The sequence below is a fragment of the Myxocyprinus asiaticus genome, chromosome 23, assembly GCF_019703515.2.
Source record: "Myxocyprinus asiaticus isolate MX2 ecotype Aquarium Trade chromosome 23, UBuf_Myxa_2, whole genome shotgun sequence".
Lineage (NCBI taxonomy): Eukaryota > Metazoa > Chordata > Actinopteri > Cypriniformes > Catostomidae > Myxocyprinus > Myxocyprinus asiaticus.
Window position 1 is genome coordinate 14,484,610 of NC_059366.1, and position 12,137 is coordinate 14,496,746.

Below are 12,137 nucleotides of genomic sequence, written 5' to 3' on the forward strand. Positions count from 1 at the left end.
TGACACCTAACCCACTCAGAATGATGCACATGGACCAAAACATGTTAGTACTTACACATTTAACACTCAGTGTAGTGGAATTAAGATATGGATCAATTCATAAATATCCTAAAATGGTGACAACAGATGAGAGCCTTTCATTCATGCACGCATAACATGGAAGAAAAATTTCTATTTTTCAAAATCTATCAATTTGTTTTGTTGGCTTTAGGCCATTATTTCATTTTGTCTGGCTCTTCACCCCATATCAGTGGTTTATTGTATAGATAAATATATTTGCCATGTCCCAGTGGGAAAATATTGAACAGACACTGTACTTGATATTAGCCAAAAGGGAGATACAGTATGTACACATTGAATAAACCAGCCATACCACAAATACTTTGTTTACCACGTGATTCACAATATTGTAGACAAATTGTAACAGGTGTTGAGATGACAAAATGACTTTCAAAAGTCAAGTTATGTTTACACTTGTGGTCTTTCTCTTTTGATCGGCATAGAGCTCTTATAGAAATGGAGTAATGTGCATACAGTATGTGTAAAACATGATATTTGTTGGAATAATTTGTCTAGTAGTGGTTTGGTAATAGTTCATATTTGTCAGACTAGTTTGCCTAGACTGGTTTATTAATATGCTTTGGTGCTTTTTTAGCATGGGAAAAGTTACACTATTTGGATTCACCAGGAATAAGGCCATGATATTTGTACACCATAGGTGATTCATCCTGCTCAACAGGGCAAGAATGCATTGACATGTATATGTCTATAAAAATCCAAACAAACCAGCACATTCTCATGATCATTCAAATTATTTTTAATCATTTTACGAACCAAACATCAGCCATTCTCTAACAAGTGCAAACACATTTTACTGTTAGGATAATGGTCCGGACCTGTTGCTAGTAAAAATACATAAAGCCAGCATAGGATTTGTACTTTTCTCATCCACTTATTTTGATCATAATGTGATGGCTTCCATTAGGCACTCCAAATGGACTCAGTGAGGCACAGTGTCTCTGATTGTAACAAAAGAGTGGCTTATCTTCTGCTTATCCATCATCTTTGACGTTTTGGCCACAATCCAATGTAAATGGAAAACAGTTATTCACTTCTCCCGAGGCACAATGCAGACATAAAAAAGGAATGGTTACCCGAAGCTTCATTTTGGCTGGTTCATGTGGGATTTGATGAGACAATAGCCAATGAGTTATAATTAACCACATGAGGCCTGGATTCAAACAGCCAATACTGTTTAATCCCTATTAGTATGTACTGACTAAGATATCTGTCTGAGAATGACTAAAAAGACAGATTGGATGGTTTGTCACCCTGGTAGTTTATAAACAACTCTGGTTGTTGAGTAATTTCACTTTAAAATGTTGATATCAGTGAGTTGTGGCCTCTTTGTGTCAGTCCCTTCCATTCGGATGAGAGTGTGTTGAACTTGTTACTTATTTAAATGAGAAGGGTTAACGAAGTCTGTGAAGTCACCAGTCTTCATTATCATTTAATTAGCTACCTACATGTACAAGCGTTCCAGCAAAGCAAGGAGTCTATCTGAAACTGACACTGTACCTCAGCCTCCTCGGATGGAAGTTGTTAATACAAAAGCAGGCACGTGTCCTGCTGTTGGGCATGCTTGATTAAAGCCCTCCTTGTCTTGCCCAGGTTGTAAACCAACTATGTTGTTTCATCAGTGTTTTAAAGTGGTTGATGACAACCTTATGTTGTGCCATTAGGAATGAGAAGGTTGTGCCAAGTGATATCTCCCCCTACTCTGTTTCCAAGAAGAAATAAAATGGCGGTGTGGATAATTGCGGGTGCTGGTATGTTTCCTGGTGGAAGGAGAGTCCGGAGGGGTGACTTTGTGGAGGGGTATTGACACTCGGTTGCAAGGGGAACATGCTTGTTAGGAGCATTAAGAGGCTGAAACATTATCTGCTGTGCAGCTGACTGTGGAAGGCAGGTCTTCTAGGCGTGGTGTCAGTAATGGGACGCGCAGCTGAGGCTGGCATTTTTAAGCAAGGGGGTGAGATTGAGAGCATGTCTTAGTCTTATATCAGTTTTTGTCATATAGTGCTAGATGTGCCATACATGTGAAATTCATGTTGGGAAAAAAAGACTCAAATGGAATGTCATACATGCTTTGTAGCACTATACAGAAGGCCTATGCAAGTCTTAGTTAATAATCCATATCATATCATCTTCGAGCAGTTGATTTCCACTGTCTGGTACTTTTTCAGGCTTGAAGATTTAGTTATTTGAGGAGTCTTTCCATTATATTCCTGTTGGTGCCCCATTGGTTGCAGTTGCCACACAAAGGGAATGGCGACTTAAAGGATTAGTTCACCCAAATATGAAAATATCTTGCCATCCCAGGTGACTGTCTTTCTTCAGCAGAACACAAATAACATTTTTGAAAGAATATCTCAGCTCTGTACATCCATAAAATACAAGTGAATGGGTGCCACATTTTTGAATCTCCAAAAAGCATATAGTCATCATAAAAGTAATCCATACAACTCCAGTGGATTAATTAATTGTCTTCTGAAGTGAAACGCTAGGTGTATGTAAGGAATAGATCGATATTTAAAACTTTTTTTACTAAATATTCATGAGGGTCGAATACACGCTACCTCTCGTGTGACGTAAGTGCTTTAAAAAGTTCACAAGAGAAATTATGTGTGAAATATGAAAAAATAGGGAAGCGCAGTGTTGTTTACAATAGAGGAGCATATATATTCATGCCATAGATGCCTCATTCGGCTGGTTTGGATACATCGACTGCGGCGTCATCTTGGAACGGTCAACAACGGTCAACAAGGAGAGCCATTTGAATGGAGGAGATGCCTCAGACCGAGCTCCTTGCTCAGAACGCTGCATAAACTGATTTTGTGTGGAAACAGTATGGCGGTCTTTAGGAACAGCTGCTAATAAGGTATCAATGTATTGTTGTGTAATATGGAGAAAATACAATTACCCTGCCTCCTTATTTTAGCCAATGTATTAAATATAATATTTTGCTTACAAAAGATACATAAAACTTTGACTGAACTGCTGTTTTCTGTAAAAATATTTTGTCAAAGAATGTAACATTTGTTACCCATTAGCGTTGTATGTATTAAATAAGTTAAACATAATTTATTATATGCAGTTAAGATATGCAGTTTTCAGAATTTGTTTTGACTGCTAGAAAATAAATTGTAACCAATAAATAGAATTTTATTGAATACAAGTAATTTGATTTTTTTATGTTTTTGAGTTAGTGAGCCAGAACATATTGTGAAAGAGTCTTCTGTTTGGGTTGTAAGTATAATTTATGCTTATAATAAGGCCAGATTTGACTTCCTAAATGGAGAATAATAAAATTAAGATATAAAGGTGTTAGATTTACGCACCACATAACAGTATGAATATCTAAGCAGAGGAGGCTTTCGTGCTTGCGTCACGTGAGGCCGTTTGAATTTCACCCTTGTCAACGAGTTGGCCGGAAGCGAACATTTTATTAAAAAAAAAAGTTTTAAATATTCATCTTCCTTACACACACCTAGTGTTTCGCTTCAGAAGACATCAGTTAGTCCACTGGAGTCGTATGGATTACTTTTGTGATGGCTATACAGTTGAAGTTATATCATACATACATACATACACCTCAGCCAAATACATTTAAACTCAGTTTTTCACAATTCCTGACATTTAATCATAGAAAACATTCCCTGTCTTAGGTCAGTTAGGATCACTACTTTATTTTAAGAATGTGAAATGAATAGTAGAGAGAATGATTTATTTAAACTTTTATTTCTTTCATCACATTCCCAGTGGGTCAGAAGTTTACATACACTTTGTTAGTATTTGGTAGCATTAACTTTAAATTGTTTATTTTGGGTCAAACTTTTTGGGTTGCCTTCCACAAGCTTCTCACAATAAGTTGAGCTGAAATATTTTTCCAAAAATCTTTGTTTGTGTTCTGCTGAAGAAATACAGTCATACACATCTGGGCTGGCATGAGGGTGAGTAAATGATGAGAGGATTTTCATTTTTAGGTGAGTGTAAAGAGGTAAGGTGGCAATTAGGAGGCGGGAACCAGCTAAACAGTCAACGTAAAGTTTAATGATAAAAAGCAGTGGTTCTCAATTGATTTTTGATTCAGGACCAGATTTTTCATTGAAAATAAAGTGGCAGCCCAACATGGTACTAAAATTATTGTTTAAAAGTTACCAAAACTGTTCTTGAAATTTATTAAAAATAACTATGCCCAATATATATATATATTAATGTGACATAAACTGAATAGAATAAATGAACAATTTTGTGAATGAAAAATGGGCTAAATATTGTATGACCTGGTCCTATTTTATTCCAAAATCAAAAGAAACAAATAAGAAATTATATCTTGCAAATAGAAAAGGAAGCCTATTTTAGTTGAAGGTTTTTTTATTTATTGCAGGTTAAATGAACAAAACATTTTCTTGACAGGTTTCGTAAGAATCACCCGTATTAGTATTAGCCATATTACCAAGTGACGGATAAACACTGTAAAGTTTAAAAAGTTGGTAAGCCTTATTATTTGTGCATTAGTATTGCTGCATTTTATGAATTTCTTGTATTATTTACATAGCATTGTTTTTCCTCTGACATCTGCAACACTGTTAAAACAGATCCACCAATGGAGAACCACTGCTTTAAAATAGGCCTACATCTATTGAGTTTTAAATGATTTGAGGAAACCAAAAAAGAATAAGGACAGAGTAAAATACACAATTGTAGAGTTTCATGAATTTGCTCATTTTAATAAGGTATACTGTATTAGATGCACTCTTGATGTCGTTTGTGATGTCATGACCCATGAATTTGACCTTTAGGCATCATAATGACTGTAATTGTACTGCCTCTGCCCACACAAAACATTGTAACAACTGACTGGTGAGTGAGTTTGTTTTTGACCAGGTTGCACAAGTGGCTATTTACATATTGCCTGAGGATGAAAACATTGTTACTGAAGCAGAATTTGATATTTATTTATATGCCATGTTTATTAAACCTTGTTTTGCTACCTTTGCTCTAAATTATTCAATTTTCCTTTCCTTGTTTTACTGTCAAATAACAAGAAGGTGTTTACGAAAAGCTATTGCTCCTTGAAATGAGTCCTTGCCTTTTAATCCAGTGATTTAGTCCAAGTGCTGCATGACTAGCATTTTCCATTTAAAGCTCAAGACGCACTCTGTCCCACTGGAGTGATGCGTCTCAAATGAGGCGTGTGTTATTTTATGCGTTTGTGTTAAGACACAACAATACATAAAGATGTTTTTATAGATCAAGGGCTAAGGTTGTTTTTTTTTTTTTCTCGACAGAAGGCAGAATTACTGAGATGCCTAGTAAGTGGGTTTGTTGTGTGCCTGTGTATCCCCTCATGCTTGGCAACAAGCCGACTGCCTTTGGGCTAACAGGTGGACAGCACACACCCAAAGATCAGCTGTCCCTCTCACTAACACTAACACAATGTACTCACAGGGCACAAACATAGCTGCATTATAAGATGAAATGTCAAATTTATTGGGATTTTGAGTAGACAATTTGTCACACTTAAAAGATTCTTTTAAGTCTGTTTTTAATAGATAAATGAGTGGAGTGTAAGAACATTTAGTGGAAAATAACAGGCTACTTGGATGTTACACTTAAGTAGTAATTCTGCTTTTTCAGGGCTCAACTGAAAAAAAGGCAAATTTTTTTTAAACTGTATTGTTTATTTTTAATAATGAGTTTTACAGCAAGACAATAGGGATATAATTAAATTGATCAGCTATGGACAGTCTATCATTCTACAGGTCTTGAGCTGATATTTGGAAATGCTTTTTTATGGCATATATCCTTATGATGCCGCATTTGTCATATTGGGAACAAAAACCTGTCAAAATCATGGAGTAGGCTTTTCATGTCATGTTGAAGTTACAATATGAAAACATATGAAGATTTGTGTCCATTTGTTGCTGCAGCCACTAGAGCGTATGCTTTTAAGTGGTAATGATTTATGAAGAAAGTGAAACTGACAGTTGTACAACTCAGGCATTGGAGAGCTTTTTCAAGGTTTTTAACAAATATATTTCTGACAAATATATTCGCTTTGAATTTTACTACAGGACTCTAGTGGGTTGAAAACTACAGTTTTACTCAAAGAGAAGTTTTATGTTCACATGTAGTTTAATAACTCCCATGCAAAGAAGCATGTTCAAACTTGAGTTAAAGTGTTAGTTACATTGTGTAGCTGCACAGACAGGACACCATTTTGGAAATTGCAAAAGCATGCAAAGATAATGTTGGGGACAGAAATGATTTTGTATGCAAGTGACATTTGTGTGTCAGGCCTCTTAGTTCTTACTAGCATACCAGCCACAGAGTTCTGACATCACTGTCATGTGTTGTTGTTGTTGGCCTGACATAAGCATGCTGTAAACACAGGGCAAAGACTCACCAGTTTCCAAGACTGTGGTTAGGACATAGGCCCTATCCCAAATGGCACCTCAGTTTCACGGTCTTCCTTGAGGCTCTTCCATGCCGCATGGACTGTTGAGTTCATCTGAAGGCTTGGTAAAAGTGTGAATCCAGGGCACATAGTAGCCATAAAGGGGCACCTGTGAAAACCCTTCTGAAACCTAAAATGACAAATAAAACTCCCTATGGTCTCGTAATCTGGATGGGTATGCACGAGCACTGCACTGGATGGGTGTGCCATAAGACCGCAAGTCCACATCAGGTGTGCCATTTGGGACAGGGCTACAGTCAGTGCAGTCAGTCAGGGCTGTCCTCTGATGAGGTCACACCTGGCCCCCCTGCAGTGATTGATACACACCTGCCCCTGGAAGGCGATTGCTACTTGGGGGGGACCCCCGGAAGGCTAGGGCCCCACATTCAACCTCGCCATGGGCCCCGCCTTTGCTTGGGACAGCCTCTCATAGAATCACGTTACTACATGATTTTTACGTGTCTCGTTGTACATATTGTGTCAGTTTCACGCGCTACAACAAAAATGTCTTTTATTCCCTTTTACACAAATCACAAATAAAACAGAAGCAGATAATCAGTTTATAAACACTTTTCACTTTGTTCCTCACACAGAGCTATCTATTGACCTCCATTTTTTTAATAAAGCGCATGACTTGCAAGGCGATACATTTTAACGTTTGTATTACCAACTACATTTACAGGCTTGTTTGAGTGCGAGCAAATTGCTCGATAGCTCAACTAACAGGGCGTCGTAGTTGTGAAAGCGATCCGAAGGACAAATATACAAGTCCTGAAGATAATGCAATTTGACACCTATGCTGAAAGTGTCATAAGCACCAAAAAATGAAGTGGTTGCATTTTTCATTTCACGTTTGCTTTTTATGACACTATCGGTTAGGTTTAGGTTTAAGGTTTAGGATAGGGAGGTAGGTAGGTTTTGTTTATTTAAAACACAATAGAGCATTAACCTTCAAAACAGCATCTGTTTGGGAGAAAATTGTACGTGCTTTTAGCTCCACATTGTGGACATTTCGCCCCGAAACTGCCGTGACACATAGGGAATCATGTAATATCATTTTTTAAAAATGTCATCACAGTCACGTCATTTTCAAGAGATCAGACTGCAAATTAGATATTAAATAGTCTTTTAACTATTAAGTAGGACCCAAAAGCTCCAAAAACAATTTGTCAAATTTTGAAAAGGAAAGGTATGCCTGACTCTGTACACATTCCTTATTGTGGGCAACACCAGATAGCTGGTTGAAACTGTTAGCACATGGGAAATATTAACAGGATGGCCAGGCTTGGAGCTCACAGAGGAAGCTGTTGTAGGTTGGTTCAGCTTCTGTTGTCTTTAAACAGCCTTGTGTGAGTGTAATCTTTCTGCAGTCAAAGCCACCATGTGGTCTCATCTCCTCTAACCCCTGGCTAATATTAACTCCACCATGAACACATGAAAGTTTTCCTTCATTTTGTTTTGCAGTTTACTGGAGGACAGCTCCAGTAAAAATTGTTGTCTTGACAAGTAAACACAGGGACACAGATTTTGGCCTCCCCTGTTTCTTTTAAGCTTCTTTGTTGTACTTCTTGTTTGCATGAAGATAAGAAGCTGTCAAGCCTTGAGATTCTGCTCTGCTTTTGGTAACATTTGAAACAAGGGATGCACAATAATATCGGCATGTCATCGGAATCAGCCGATAAAGGCTTAAAAATGAATTATCGTATTGGCCAACTCAAATGTTTGTAAGGAGTGCTATTGATAAGATCATGTCAGCAGTGTGGATTTACTTTACAGTAAGCGAGAGTGATAGCAATGTTGCTATTTGCAATAACTGCAAAGCATCAGTCATGCGAGGAGGAGCCAATCGATACTCCTTCAACACCACAAATTTAATAACGCATCTTTAGAATTGCCATCCCGATCGTTATGACCTATTTATGAAGTGAAAAGAATAAAACAGCGCCAGCAAAAACTCATCAGGAGCATCTTCTGCAGTCATTTTTAAAAGACAAAAAAAAAAAAAAAAAAATCAGCAGTGACCACCCAAAGACAAAAGCTCTCAAAAAAAAAAAAATGAAATGATTCCTCTTTATAATCAACCCTTTAGCGTGGTGGATTGATTTACTATTTAGAGCCACGGTATGCTATGCCTAGCCGTCGTTACTTTTCAGATGTGGCCTTACCTGAAATGTATAGTGTCATCTATGTCCACAAAGAGAAGCTCCTCGCTGATGTCACTTCTGTGAGGTTTACAACAGATATCTGGACATCAAGTGTAAGCCCTATCAGTATGTTGAGCCTCACTGCCCAGTGGATTGACGAGGATTTCATCCTTAAAAGGGCGATTCTACTCTCGCAAGAGTGCCCGGGCTCTCGCACAGCAGCAATGATTGCGTCCGTGTTTGAATGGATGATTGAGAAGTGGAAAATCCCCAAAGAGAAGGTGCATGTAGTGCTACGAGACAATGCATGTAACATGATAAAGGCGACGGAGGTGTTTGGTGTTCCAAGTTTACCATTTACAGCACACATGTTGCATGAAGGTGTCCTATGGCAACGCAGCATTTCAGGCATTTGCGTGCAGTCACCTACATGGGATACAGAAGGAGCTCAGTATGCCAATTAAATGACTTCAACAAGATGTCAACTAGGTGGAATTCGACATTTTACATGATGCAAAGCTTGGTCGAGCAGAAGAGGGCACTAGGTGCATATGCCGCTGAATTTGAACTTCCTGCATCTTTGACGGCAAACCAATGGGGAATTCTTGAAAATATGATCACACTACTTGCCCCCTTTGAGCAGCTGACCAGATAAATAAGTTCTTCAGCAGCCTCTGCAGCTGATGTGATTCCCACTGTTATGGCAATGACACGGCTGCTTGGCAAGAGCAGTGACACAGACAGAGGCGTGCAGACAGCCAAAAGTTCCCTACTGAAAGCAGTCAGTGATCGTTTCAATGGTGTGCAATGCAAACCACTTTATTTAGTTGCTTCCATGCTCGATGCCCTGTACAAAGACCGGTATTTTGACAAGGATAAGAAGAGGAGTGCCCGCGAGCTGCTGCTTAAAGTCGTGGATGAAATGATGGGCAGTTATGATCAGCGCAGAGATGCCAGCACAGAGTACCAACCAGAAAAGAAGACCCGAACAGGATCACTGCTGGACATGCATGAAGAAATTTTGTAGGAGAATGTCTTGTTGGAAGAGCAAATCAATACCGAAACCTTATCACAGGTAGGCCATGGTATAAGCCTTTAAAAATCATACTAAATCATCATTTGTTATTAGATGTTTCTGGCAAATAAGGTTTCTGAAAAAAAAAAAAAAAGGGAGTTGCTGTGCCGTCAACGCCTAAAAGAATTTAAAGAATTTCTTTTTTGCTACTTTGTAAGTACACGCATACCTGGTTGAAGCCACAATTCCCCTGAAAGACAGTCCGTTGGAATACTTGAAATCCAACCAGGCCCGTTTCCCTGCTCTTGCTTGTGCAGCCCGCAATACCTTAGTGCGCCCAGCACAAGCGTTGACAGCGAACGCCTGTTTAGCGCAGTCTCTCATGTGGTGGGCGAAAAAAGGAATTGCATTGGTGGCGAAAAAACAGAGATGCTGATTTTTGTTCAGAAAAACCTACCTCTGCTTAATAAGGAATAGGCTATAGTCAGTTTCTTTTCTTTTTTTTTTTTTTTTTTTAACATTGTTCATTGGTTTCGTTTTTACAGTTTGGAGTAGCCACAGTATGCTCCTATTTTTTAATTAATTTAGTTAATATTCTAAAGTTAAAATTACAGTGCTGCTGGTGACCCAGCTTTAAGCTGTGCATCTTGGTCAGCTCATTCATAGGTTATTACAATAAGAGTAAATGGTTAATTCTGCTACAGGAGAGACTTGGTGTTCTTTCCAAAGAAAGGAAAAGAAAAAGATATGTATATCGTTATTGGTATCGGCATCGGCTATCGGCCCAAAATTAGTTGGAAAATATCGGCATATGGGATATCAGCAAAATTCCAATATCATGCATCCCTATTTGAAACATCACCCGACTTCATTGTGAGATGAAAACTGATGCATAACTGATGGGGCATCCAGGGCCCTTCAGTTAGAGAGCTATTCAGAAGCCTATCCTCAAGCGGCCCCTGTGGCCAGCCCCTCTGCTCCTCTGGAAAAACGCTGAGCTCTGATTCGCCCACATCTCAATGAGCTTAATATCATAATTGGTGCTTTGATTTGAGAGCAGTGATGCAGCATGCAGGGGAGAGGAGAAGCTAAGGCTAGAGGACGTTCTTGTGACCTTCAGGGATGTGGGCTGTGCCGCCGAAGCTTTGCGATGCTCTGTGATTTGGCTCCATCTCTCCTGTGTTCTCACAAGCTAATAACAGGTTGTGCTACTGATGGCAGGCGGCAGTTTTAATAACCTGCTTGGCTTTAGTATGCACTACAGCACATTGGTGAGATGAAGTGCTTTAGATGTGCCTGCAAATGTCAGACCGGTAATTGAAGAATTGAAGAAACAATACAAAAGCATCTCTCAATGGCAATTTCTCAGCATGCTATAATGCTGAAAGCTTTTTAAATGAAACCACATTTTTTACATTCTCTTTAATGCATCACGACCTCTTTTAAATGTATTTAATTTGTTATTTTCCGCAAGCCTCTAGGGTAGTTTGTTGTTTAAAAAAGTAATAGAGGAAGGACGAGGACTTGTGAAAACTGAGATGAGCGTTTGTAAAATAAGCCATCATGTGTTCTGTAAATGGCATGGTTTGTAGACATCATGTACATATGTTGTACACAGTGAAGCTCAAGTTTAGGGTGTAGAGCTCATTGTGTTGGGTCGTGTAACATTCTGGTATTTCTGATGTTGGGAGAAAATTGGAAAGTCGAAGCAAGACTACTGATTGTAATTTTTTTCAATCTGATGTTGAACATGTTTCAGCCCACTTGGCCCAACTTGTCTCCCTAAAACAACATACATAATGTAACTATATTTAACAAAGTTAATCCAACCAGCTAATAATGCTAAAAGACCATACAAATAATACTGTTTTAGACTGCTGCATAATACTTTTCAAATGCATAATAATTGTTTGTGTTGTAAAGTGGTTTTGCTGATAAATTTAGTCATTGAAACAGAACAGAGTGTTAATCAGTTAGACCGAGGACTATTGGTTTTCCCAGCCAGCCCTCAGGAGACAAGGGACAGATTATTAATAAATTAAATAAATTAACAATTAATAAATTGTTGATTTGATGGCACTGGATGTTGTATCGAGTATTTTTGATAGAGTAATATGTTTTAATTTCAGATTTAATCTCAACAATCCACTGGGGGTTAATTTTCTCAGTTCTTACCTATATTTTATTTTTTTCAGATTAAATAATTTTTAACAAAATATATATTATGTATATTACGTATATAATTTTATATACATTATGGCCCTTCACTTCAGTCACTTGTTTCCCAGCAAAACATGAAGCAGTCATGCGCTGACTTACACTTATATAGCTGTTCTAGGCACATACCTTTAACAAATCCTTAAACAGGTAGTTTATCCGAAAGAATACAATTTCTGTCGTAATTTCTCACCTTCATCTTCAAGCCTGTATAATTTGTTTTTCTTCTGTGGAACAC

The 12,137-nt window shown here is 38.2% G+C and overlaps 1 protein-coding gene across 10 annotated transcripts in view; it reads left to right on the top strand.

Moving 5' to 3' along the window:
• Positions 1-12,137, top strand: part of kcnma1a (potassium large conductance calcium-activated channel, subfamily M, alpha member 1a) — a 312,165-nt gene that overhangs the window by 1,315 nt on the left and 298,713 nt on the right. The window lies entirely within an intron of this gene.